General features: G+C 39.6%; 1 pseudogene; it reads right to left on the bottom strand.

The window, feature by feature from the left end:
* Positions 1–4,866: 4,866 nt before the first annotated feature.
* On the bottom strand, positions 4,867–10,794 carry LOC149154995 (alpha-dioxygenase PIOX-like; annotated as a pseudogene).
* Between the last annotated feature and the right edge of the window lie 2,444 nt (positions 10,795–13,238).

Below are 13,238 nucleotides of genomic sequence, written 5' to 3'. Positions count from 1 at the left end.
CACTCTAGAGAGAATTTCCATTTCTCTTTCTTCTTCAATCCTTCTACCAACCAATTTTTCCATTAATATGTACAAGAATAATTAAATAGCAAAACCTTCTTTTGGGAAGGTATGCAAACTAATATATAGGATTACATAGCTTCTTGTGATGCCTTCTAGAGAAGTAAGGGAGGGATGATGAAGATAATAGGGGCATTTCAACCTCAATCAATCCTAACATAGGTCTAGATAGACATTTCAATGGATTTTATCACATGACTATAAAAAAGTGAGCAATAAATCAACACAATCAAGATTAATCATCCAAGTAGAGGAAGTTATAGTAGTATATTTAGATATACTTATTAGTCCTTCTAAGGGTTTCTTGACTACATATACCCGCTTTATAGTAAGTGTCCAACAAGAACAATCAAATTTGACATACTACAAAGTAATAACATTCTTAAAAGTCTTGAACCATGAATTTACTATGAATTTGTGCTCACTGATCATCGAATTCGAATAGTATGGTATTATTTGTAGGTAACATAGTGCCTTCCTTAGAGAGCTTTCCACTATTTGGTTCCATTCCCTAAAGATACGTGAAAATTCTATTTGAAGAAATAATCCAACAATATAATGAATATGGTTTGCAAATGGCCTTAAGTTGATATTGTGTTGTTGGATGTTGCTAGATACATTGTTCATGACAAGTCCAAAATCTCCATATACTGTAAGAGTACCAAATCATGGAAGAGGTGATAATTTCAAAACTAGGAAGAGAGAAATAAAATCATTGAAATTATTAGTACCCCTCCCTACATTTACTTTGAGTAGAAATAATTGGTAATCAGATAAATATAAAACTTTTATTTATATCAAAAATAGTTTGCCTAGATTCTTGCCCCCTTGCTAGTTGGTCAAGAGGATGAAGAACCAATGGCCTTCAATCCATGATATTAATAGGTCCAAAAATCCCACTTACACCATATAACCCTATTTTAAAAAAATTTAGAAAAATAAAAGACAACATAAGTCGATAAAACATAAATTAACATCTTGTCATTTCTTATCTGCATAAAGAAAACAAAGCTTAAAGGCCCTACACATTTTTTATCTCTTAAATAAATTAATATTATTGTTAAAATAATATTATAATAATGATAAAATATCAATAATATTTTTGTTATATCGTATAATAATGATGCTAAAATGATAATGAATTTAATCATTATCATATTATGAGACATAGGATAACAAGCAATCTACTATTCAAAGGCTGAGCGAGGGTCATCACTGATTTCTAGGGTAGTACAATAGTCTTCAAGTGAAGAGAGGAATTCACGAGCTCATTCTACTTCTATTAGGATACCTCAATGGTTCAATCAAACATTGATGGATTCTCATGAGCATGTTGAGAGTCCTAGTAGCGCTTTTAGAGAGAACAATCCTTTAAAGAAGTTTCCAAACTATATGACATTGATGAGAAGCATTCTATATTCCAATTGTTCTAGTTTTCAAGAGGAAATAGAACAATATGTATGGCAACATGTTGTGTGGAGGAGCACAGCTCCATCATGAAGAATGATTTTTGGGACATAATACCAAGACCAAAAGGGAAGACAACTCTAAGTTCTTGATGGCTCTACAAGATCGAGCACGTTGTATATGGTAGCATTGAGAAGTTCAAGGTGAGGTTTGTGATGAGAGGGTTCTTTGAGAGAAAGGGAGTCAACTATGGGGAGAAATTTGCTCTAGTCGCCAAGTACACTTCTGTTATAGTTGTTGCATCCTTGGTTTCATTTATGGTATGGAAAATACATTAGTTGGATGTGATGACAACTTTCCTTAATGGGATCATTGGGTAAGAAGTGTACATAGAGAAACCTCAAGGCTTTAAGGTAAATGGGATGGATTCCCATTTGTGTAGGCTAAAGAATTCTTTATATGGACTCGAGTGGGCATCAAAAGCATGGTATTCTAGGATTGATGCATATTTACAGATTATGGCTTCACCAAAAGTGAAACAGATTCTTAACTTATACTACATATTTGTTCATATTGAAATATTTACTTTAGTGTTATATGTAGATTACTTCGTACATGTGGTAGCTGAATTCGGTAGATGAATGATACTATGATGATGCATTAGTTGGGGTTGGTGGTTTGGTAGAGACTATGGGAGGTCTTCCTTAGGTGGGATAACGATGCAATTCAAATTCTAAATAAGTTTTATATGGAGGATTGAAAACCAATGGCCACATCCATGATCACTAATTTGAAGAAAATGGAAACTTTAGATTCGGAGTTGGTGGATCCCATGATGTGCACATAACTATTAAGTTCCTTGATTTATTTGGTCAATGCTAGGCCAACATATGTTTTGTACTCGACACCTTGAGTTAGTTTGTGGTGGAGGTAAGACAAGAGCATCACAAAACATGTGCTTAGATATTTGAGGAGCACACTGGAGTATGGTCTTAGATATGTTGGAGATGTTTAAGTGAAGTTGCATGGTTATTTCTCAGATTGGGTAGGCATTGTTGTAGAGAGGAAGAGCAGCTTAGGGTGTTGCTTTAACGTGGGATCAATTATGGTATTGTGGTTAAATAGGAAGCATACTTCATGAGATTTTCCACTATTTGGTTTTGCTCCCTAAAGATGATGCCTTTCCTTAATGGGATCATTGGGGAAGAAGTGTCCATAGAGAAATCTCAGGGATTTGAGGCAAATGGGAGGGATTCCAATGCGTGTAGGCTTAATCACTCCTTATATGGACTCTAGTGGGCATTAAAAGCATATTATTCTATGATTGATGCATGTTTACACATTATGGGCTTCACCAAAAGTGAAACAAACTCTTAACTTATATTACATATTTGTTCATACCTATCTATTTACCTTGGTGTTGTGTGTATATGATTTTTTTTTAATAGGTGTAGAGTAGCCCAACATGGCAATTGAATTCAAGATGAATGATCCCACGATGATGCATTAGTTCTTAGGGTTGGTGGTTTGGTAGAGACCATGGGAGTTTTTCCTTAGGTGGGATAAGTATGTGAAGAGGTTTTAGATGGAGCGCTGAAAACCAATGGCCACACCCATGATTACTAATTTGAAGAAAATGACAAATTTAGATTCAGAGTGAGTGGATCCCACGATGTACACATAACTAGTTCTTTCATTTATCTAGTCAACACTAGTGAATATATGTTTTGTACTAAACACATTGAGTTGAGTTAGTTCGTGGTGGAGCTAAGCCAACTCCATATGGTAACCACAAAATATACGCAGAGACAACTGCATAGGGTAACCACAAAATATGTGCTTAGATATTTGAGGAGCACACTAAAGTATAGTCTTAGATATCCTAAAGATGGTAAAGTGCAGTTGCATGGTTATTTCTCAGATTGGGTAGGCATAGAAAACCTTAAGGTGCTGCTTTAACACGGGATTAATTTTGGTATTGTGGTTCAATAGGAAGTATACTTCAAGAACTTTTCCACTATTTGGTTCTAACAATAATCTAAATAATATAATGAATATGGTTTTCCAATGACCTTAAATTCATAATGTGTCGCCACATAGTATTGTTGGAAGCTGTTAGATACATAGTAAAAGTGTCCAATCCTCGTAAAAGTCATAATTTTAAAGCTAAAAAAAAGCCATAAAATTCTTCAAATTATTAATACCCCTCGCTAAATTTGCTTTGAATGGAACTTTTATTTATATCAATCAATTACACGTATCAGTTACTTTTCCAACCTGGGGAAACCACCCTAAAAATAAAAGAACTGATAGCAGGTCCAAAAATAGTTGGAACTTAGTCCACATACACCATCCGACCAAAATAGTTTTAGGGAAAAAAAGTGCACTATAATTATGTAAGACATAAACCGTGCCTTCTTGCAACACGATGTAAATATGTAACGTAGACAATATCAATGACACGATGTAAATATGTAACGTCAACCATACCAATGATAGGTAACGGATATAACATGCTGTTAGATGGAGAGAGTATTTTGTTGGTAACCAATATAAGTTTATTGCTCCGATTACACTCACCGAAACTTTTTACAATGTCTCCAAGAAAGGGGAGTACAATACATTTCTTTATTCAACAACAGCACTTGCAACAAAAATGCAACACAATGAAACACGTAATTGGCGCTTAGGTAAAACACACACAATGAAAGAAAGAAAGAAACGGGGAATACAATGAAACACGTAATTGGCGCTTAGGTAAAACACACACAATGAAAGAAAGAAAGAAACGGGGAATAAAGCGGTTTCATGCCCTTAGGAACCACATCTCAATAATATCATGCAGAGACACACAGTAACACCTAGAGAGAGACGAAGATAGAGGGGCGTGTTGTTCTTGGGTTCCGGGGACGCATTCCACACAGAAAATGCACTCGTTGAATTCATCCATTTCTCTACCAACTCTGGATGGTGACGTTTCAGCAGGTCTTTGAGGCCCTCTGTGTTGTTTATCCATGCCATCCCCACCTCCGTATACACTTCTTTCTTGAAATCACTCGTGAAAAAGTGATCTGCCTCCAATCGACTTCAATCGACATATATTCACAAAACGCATCTTACTACAGGAATGATAAATTTTGGGCTTTTTATTGCAGAATGGAATATTATAAAATGAGAAATGATTTATTTACCCACCGTGATGCCATAAGCAAAAAGATAAAGAAGGCCGTCTCGGTGATGGCAAAACCTTTAATCTTCTTCTCTGCCATGAGGCCGACCTGTAGACCTAGAAGTTCAACGTCGTTATCATAGACCTCTTTCAACATTTGGATGGCCTCCTTATCGTCTGTGAGGTCTTCCCATTTTGAGATGGGAATCATCAGCATATTCCGCCGGAATTCATTGTATCTTGCTATGCTCCTCTGGCAACAGACTGTGCATTCGATAGACACCCACAAATTCCTCAGTGAGAGAGTATGGGACTCCATGATTCTGAGGCTTGGGCATTCCTATATAGTCGCTCAGAAGAGAACTTCCAGTGTGACCAAAGATGTTCTTCACCTTCTTACCCAATAACCCATACCTGCACATAGTGAAAGCTTCGTTCATTAATAAGAAGAAAGCCTATATTTAAACATTTTATAAAAAATACGAATTCTTTTATGTTTTAGCTCTGATATTTTAGCCCTTTGCCTTAAATTTCAAGATTGCAACCTGTGTAAAACAATATGTAATTATATGTACCCATTGGCGTTCATTCCAGCAAGGAGGGTGCCCGTTTTGAGGAGCTCCACCGTCCAGTCAATGGTGTGGATCTTGGCTATCACGGCTGAAGTCACTAATCTTGCATGGCGATACAAATCCTCGTCGCTCATACCAATATAGTGAAGCTGCATTTATAAATTAGTTGACCAAATTATATTAGGCTGCAATGAGATTGATCTTAGTGCTGAGGGTCCAGATGTGAATTTCAATGAAAAACTTTAATAATCAATGGTCATAGTCAAGTAACATCCATAGTATTTTATAAGTTAGATTGGATTATTGAGAGTTTCTGCAATAAAATATAATTACCTTCAACGTGTCGCAAACGGAATTATGTTCTGGGATAAAAAGAGCCTGCATAACCGACACCCCTGCCCATGAATTACGAACATCTCCAGAGAGGGCAATTCCATCGTTGTCGTGAAGAAGAAGGCCATCGTCCCCCAACTTCAACTTACCATCTTTGAATGTTCTTACTTTTTTTGATTCACTCGCGTTGTTTATTTACGTACAGCATGACAAGAGTATATACATTTATATATATTGTGAGACACCTTCACAATTTAGAGGATTTATAGAGAGATAGAGCGTTTAGTCCAGGCTGGTTTTCTTACCACCAGGCGGTCCTCCTATTTCGTGATCCTGTTTTGATGTCACAGCTGCCAGTAGGCACTGCTTTGCCTTCGAAGAATTTGAATTCCTTTAGAGGACATTGCGGTGCAGCGTTGGGTGGGGCGCTTAACTCTACCTGAAAAATCATGAATTAATGTTAATGTTATATAATTTCTCGTAAAATATATGGTGTTTTCTATTTCTCAGATGGGAAAAAACTGTGATCAAATCTGTTAAAACTTTTTTTTTTTGACTATATATAATTCCGGCACCCTGAAAAGCTTCAGAACACTAAGATTGTGAAAAATGCACTCTTCAAATTTATGATTCTAATAAAATCACTACAAAATTCTAGGCAAATTATACCGGAAAATATACTGAAAGAAATTTAACATAGAGCATACGCTCTAAATATATATTGAATAAGGTAAAGTTAATGTTATATAATTTATGATATTTGCATTGAAAATTGTGATAATTGTGATTGAAAACGTTGTGCTTACCTATACTGTCTCTTCAACGTGATCGACCCAGTCATGAATCATGAACTGGATCCACGTGGCAGCAAGCATGTTAAATTGTTTGCCTGTATCTACCATTTTCCTCCGAGAGAGCATCTTGGTAGCAACTACCATGGGATGTGGCCTTAGCAACTGTTTAGTAAATGCACATGTAATTTAGTTATCAGATTAATGACATGTGAAAAAGAAACAATGTTTGATGAGATGGTTTAATGACCTTATCATGCTGAGAAGGCAGCATGTTTCGCCCAAAGAACGCCCCTTGGCATCCTGTTTCGGCACAGAACGGGTCATCGTAACTTCCATCAGGAGTTCTATCCACTGCATTATATCTTCCTCCTTGCATTGCCGTACTTCCCACATTGATAAGATTATAACGCTCGTGCAATGTCCGCCTTATCTCCAGGTATAGGAGTCCTAGGCAGACAGGCAATCTATGCCAGCGTAGAATCGATCCACCAAATGTATAATCTGCAGATTAAGAAAAAAAGAGAAACATCGAAGTTCATAACCCCTCATTCATTCAGTATTCTACATTTACAACATTTCATTTCATGGTGATACTTACTAGGAAGAGGAGCCTGTCTATGAAACTCAATCTTGAATATTGGGAGACGAGGTTCCGGTCAGGCAAACCCATGATCTGAAACAGAATACAACTGCAATTAATACGCAAGATCGAAGAGGAGGGGAATGCTCTCTGCGCTGGAAGAAAGAACACTGGAGGCCTTTATATAGAGGGCTGAGACCAGAGCAGTCGAAACCTAGAACGGAGTCATTCAGAATTCACTCTTTTCTGTTAGGTAGAATGGAGTGACTTTATTTTCTCTGGGTGAACGTTTTTTTATCGACCTGACCCGTTTGAATTTTATGATTGGCTAACGTATTTTTATGCAGGATCTTTATTTCACATACAGCCTCCAAAATATTTAAAAATATTTTTTCTTCCATTAACCACGTAGTTATACACAGTACTATCCCTGTCATGTTCATAAATGAAAATAAAGCTCAGAGTAGATCATGGTTCATCTCTTTTTCTTATACTAGTAAATGTTGAGTAATGTTATGTAACATACAATAAGCCAATTATATATTGAATATCATTTTATAATCGATTTATTACCTGCATTATGCATTATACTCATATTTAAGATACAAAGCCATCTCTCACATGAATTCCGCGAGCGACGCAGGCGGCTCCGCGTTGTTGCCATTGCACAGGAGCGAACCCCACGCATAAACTTACAAATGTGATCGTCAGCCTCATATCGTCACGTCCTTAGCTCAATGTGAATTCCGCGAGCGTCGCAGGGGGCTCCGCGCTGTTGCTATTGCACAAGAGCGACCCCCCCTGTCACGCCCCTACACCTGCGGTGATCTTTCAACCGCTTGTAGCGAGGTGCGGCACCACCGAATGCTTTCTTTTTAGCAATACTAACGTTTATGGACTACGCCTACTCCAACATAAACTTATTTTAAACTTATGTTCTCTTGCAACCAAGTAAAGAGTTATCCTTTATACTTTAAAGAAGATCATTCTCAATCATTAACCATGTACAATAAATCGAGAACATCAACAATAAACAAGTACAAAGGGAGGGGCAACTCCCAAAAAGTCTGCCAGCAATATATATTATAACAGCTTTACTTCAATTGTACAAATGCAAGTGATGCTTGACAAACTTCAAGCCAACACTTAGAATATTTTACATCAAGGCATAGAACAACCTTCTTACAATTTATGTGCACCTTTGCACAAAGTGAAACACTCACCCAAGCCTCTTAATTCACCTTGCCAAATCCTGCACACAATTGCCTGCATAACTGAACCTTCACATCTCAACCCGGATCAAAACTCCATTTCTGCACAAGGGAAGAACTACACATGAACCATGTGTATTCCCTTTACCCCTGCGCAGGTGGTTTTACCCCTATGCGTAGATAAGAATGCGAAGTTGCTTGATGATGAAATGAGGTACAGCCACCTCATATATATACGCATCCCATAATATCACATAACCTTGGCCGACATGTTAAATATTATCATGAAGCCCTCACGTCATATCTTATGTGTGTCCGCTTGGGTGTATGTCTTATGCTTACGTCCAAGGCATATAAATCCTTCGTATGTCCCTTGTAACATATGCGTACAACGTGAATGACACTTAGCCATTTTTTGTGCATTCCTTTCGTCGCAAACTTTGTCGCACTAACCACAGTTCCGTCGTATTTTGCCTGCCCGCGCGCCCACGCGCTCGTCCGCACGCCCGACTCGCCTTCGTGCACGATGCGCCCGGCGCTCCTCAGCTCGGAGGCCTTACATTCTCCTCCACCTGAAATCGTTGTCGTCCTCGACAACATACCATCAACCATGATATGGTCTCCTCCACATAAGGCAAACATCACCGCAACATATGTAGAACCACTGTCATTTGCAATACGTTGTCCATGTGTGTGTCTCCTCCAAAGTGAAGAGATCATCTTATCAAACCAACTCTCGATGTGTCCCATTCAGGGCCATGAAGTCCTCTTCATCATCTGCAATGTGCCACCATCAATCATACCTGCCCCATGTGCTTGAGGGCTCACTGTCATGAGCAGCTAACAATGAGCCCATCTTCTTATTCATCTAAGAAGATGTAGAGGGAGCAGAGCCTGAAGGCTCTCCCTCACTGATCAACTCAATCCATCTATCAGGATTCTCAATCTCCATCCTTTGTAGATAAGCAACCCGGTCTTCCTTCTGGACATCCGGCCTCACATATACCTCATCATCATCATCATCATCCTCCACCAACTCTAGCCTTCTTGTTAAGTCCAAGATGTTATCTGAGAGTGATCTAATGACCAATGACTGTTCCACAAGCTTTGCCTCAACAGTGGACAACTGCTTGTTCTCCTTTTCCTTATCCTCCATTTGCATCGCTCCCACTTTACAATGAGGCCTTGTTGCACCAATGGTAGGCACACCAATAGGTACATCTTCCCTTCCATCGTAAATGTAGAGCTTCTTCAAATGTGGTACAATCATAGCATCAAACTGCTTCATAAACTCCATCCCCAATACAGCCTCATAGTCATCAATCCGTACTATAGTGAAGTTCACCTTCCCGGTCCATTCACCAAGTGTAGTGTCCACCTTCTCAGCTATACCAAGGATGTTCATAGGAGGAGAATTCACTGTCTTCATTTGCACCTTTGCCGGTACAAATTTCAGCCCAATTCTTCTTGCAGTATCTTCTCCCATGAAGTTGTGAGAAGCCCCACTATCTACCATAGTGAGCACATTAGTATCTCCAATCTTCATTCGAACATACTCTAACTTGTTTCTTTCTGGATCATCCTTAGAGACTGCTTTTGTAGTAGCAGAAGCACCAAGTATCTGCATCATCCCCACAGAAGCATTATTATCCTCATCATCAGATTGTGCAACCGTAGCTACCTTTAGTTTAGAGGGACAATTCTTCACCGTGTGTGGTCCTTCACATAACCAACACTTCAAAGGTTTCTTCATCTTTGCACCATCATCTGATTTTGGAGTATCATCTTTCTTCTTCTCTTTTGGCTTTTCGGACTTCTTCTTCTTGTCATCAGAAGTTTCCTCAAAGTGATCCACCATCCTATCAACTACAGCAAAAGCTTCTTCAAGTGTGTTGATCTTCTGCCTCCTTACCTCATTGCGTGCCCAAGGTTTCAATCCCATGATGAAGTTGAACACCTTGTCCTTCTCTGCCATGTCATGAAGTTCTAGAGCTGCACTTGAATACTCTTGCTGGTATGCTTGTAGGCTTCCTGTTTGCTTTATGTACTTGAGTTTGGTCCTTGCTTCCCATGTGTCATCTTGAGGACTGAAGTGGGTCTGCAAGGCCTTCTTCAAGTCTTTCCACGAAGTAATGTCATCAGCACTGCCATTGGCAATCTGGTCCACTCTCCTTCGCCACCACATCTTAGCATCCTTTGTCAAGAACTGAGTAGCTACCTTGACTTGTGTTTCACCATCAACCAGGTTCAACCGCTCCAAGTACTGCTCCATGTCCCACAAGAAGTTGCCAAGAATTGCTGCCTTCCTCGTTCCATCATAAGATTCCAGTTCCTTGACCTTCATATGAGGCACTCCTCCACCTGAGTTATGCCCCACGACCTTCTTCACAATTGTAAGCTCATTCTTTGTATCTTCAAGAGTCTTCTTCAAGTTCTCAATTTCTGCAGGACCTTGATCCCTTGATTCCTCGACTTCTCTGACCCTTTGTTCGAGTTGTGCACACCTATATTCAATGTACTCATTTTGTGTCTTGAGGTCATCATTCTGCATTTGAAGTCTATCGAGTTTCTCTTCAAAAGAAATCTCCATATTTTCAAACTTTACCAACACCCTTTCAATGAACTCCATAGGAGTTTCTTTGCCACCATGACTAGACCCGGCCTCCATCTCGACCAGCTTCTTCTTCCTTTGTGATCTAGTCTCAACCATACAAGAACTCCACTGAGTATCCTGCAACCTGAACCAACCCTTGTTCCACTTCGTGTGAAACCGTTTCCTTCACCTACAAGTACCCTTATCTCTGTCTCGAGCAACCTTTGCTCTGATACCAATTGTCACGCCCCTACACCTGCGGTGATCTTTCAACCGCTTGTAGCGAGGTGCGGCACCACCGAACGCTTTCTTTTTAGCAATACTAACGTTTATGGACTACGCCTACTCCAACATAAACTTATTTTAAACTTATGTTCTCTTGCAACCAAGTAAAGAGTTATCATTTATACTTTAAAGAAGATCATTCTCAATCATTAACCATGTACAATAAATCGAGAACATCAACAATAAACAAGTACAAAGGGAGGGGCAACTCCCAGAAAGTCTGCCCAACAATATATATTATAACATCTTTACTTCAATTGTACAAATGCAAGTGATGCTTGACAAACTTCAAGCCAACACTTAGAATATTTTACATCAAGGCATAGAACAACCTTCTTACAATTTATGTGCACCTTTGCACAAAGTGAAACACTCACTCGAGCCTCCTAATTCACCTTGCCAAATCCTACACACAATTGCCTGCATAACCGAACCTTCACATCTCAACCCGGATCAAAACTCCATTTCTGCACAAGGGAAGAACTACACATGAACCATGCGTATTCCCTTTACCCCTGCGCAGGTGGTTTTACCCCTATGCGTAGATAAGAATGCGAAGTTGCTTGATGATGAAATGAGGTGCAGCCACCTCATATATATACGCATCCCATAATAGCACATAACCTTGGCCGACATGTTAAATATTATCATGAAGCCCTCACGTCATATCTTATGTGTGTCGGCTTGGGTGTATGTCTTATGCTTACGTCCAAGGCATATAAATCCTTCGTATGTCCCTTGTAACATATGCGTACAGCGTGAATGACACTTAGCCATTTTTTGTGCATTCCTTTCGTCGCAAACTTTGTCGCACTAACCGCAGTTTCGTCGTATTCTTCCTGCCCGCGCGCCCACGCGCCCGTCCGCGTGCCTGACTCGCCTTCGTGCACGATGCGCCCGACGCTCAGCTCGGAGGCCTTATACCCCCCCCCCCCCCCCCCCCCCCCGCACACACAGTCGCCGGTGGTGCATTTCCATCTTCCGTACTCATCGAATGTGCAACGTGCCTCTCCACACGCGGCCCGACCATCCACTAGGATCTTAACTGTCATACTCTGCCCGGGCCTCACCTCGAAATCTGTGCTGGATTCGTCTGTGCCCGCGCCCGCCTGGAATCCCGACCATACATTGTACTCGCAATGTTGGGTCCCTATAATACTAGTGATTACCCCATTACTATTGTAGTTATACCCCTTATTTATATTGTTGTGCCCTTATTACCTCCATATTATTATTTCTGTGCCCCATAGAATCCCTCTATTGTTATTTTTGTGGCTTTATATTATTATTGTTAGGTCCACTGGATTATATTGTGACTCCTTAGACTCCTATATATAGAAAGGAGGTTTTGTCATTTGTATCATCCAAGAATTGTTCATTTATGTAATGTAAAGGAGGTTTCCCCCTCGAAGAGGCTGAATTCTAATGCGTTGATCTATCTTTTCTATCTTTTCTTGAGCTGGTTTCATAACATTTGGTATCAGAGCTTTGGATTCTAGGGTTTCGCTGCTCCAAACAGGTCATCGTGGAATTTTAGCTATAACTTTTTTTTTGTGACGTTTCAGAAGTCACAAAAAAAACCCATTTGAGAAGAATTGGCGCTGAACCTTGGGTCCAAATTTTAGAGCTTTGCGCGTGATATTTTCGGAGATATGATCTGAGGAAGTTGGTCTTTTTGCAGACTCCTGAATTACATTCAAAACAGGTGACCTGGGGAAAATCGTCATAACTTTCTCTCTGAGGATCGGATTGAAATTTCGTAAAAAGGTACAGAAAGAGGACAGACTGTAGTTTTTTGTGGGTGTTTTTTTAGATCCAAAGGTCGAAACAGTGACTCGAGGTACATCGTACAAGTCAGCTCTACTGAAATGGTCTATAATCAAGTCACTGTGGGAGATTTCGCATAACTCTTCCTTGGAGAATCCAATTTGGGTCAGACTTGTGGCATTGGAAAGAGGACACATAGAGCTACTACAGGTCACAAGTTCAGAACTAGATGACTGGAAAGTACAGAGATACATCAGAGGCAATATCGAGCTCCTACAAAGTGAAAAAAGGTGTGTAGATTTTTTAAATTTTTTCTTAAGCTTGGTTTGAAAATTTATTTTGAAGGAATTCAAAGGGCATAGTAGAGCATTATTATCGGTAACTGATGCCCCGAGGAAAGAAAATGCAAACACCTAGTAAGGAACCTGAAAGCTCTAGCATGACTCATGAAGAAGAGGAAGAAATGC

Source organism: Pinus tabuliformis, chromosome 9 (genome assembly GCF_031772625.1).
Source record: "Pinus tabuliformis cultivar Carrire ecotype Pingquan chromosome 9, CPIR1, whole genome shotgun sequence".
In the NCBI taxonomy this organism is placed as follows: domain Eukaryota; kingdom Viridiplantae; phylum Streptophyta; class Pinopsida; order Pinales; family Pinaceae; genus Pinus; species Pinus tabuliformis.
Note: the sequence above shows the minus strand (reverse complement) of the source record. Positions and strands in the feature narration are given on the sequence as shown.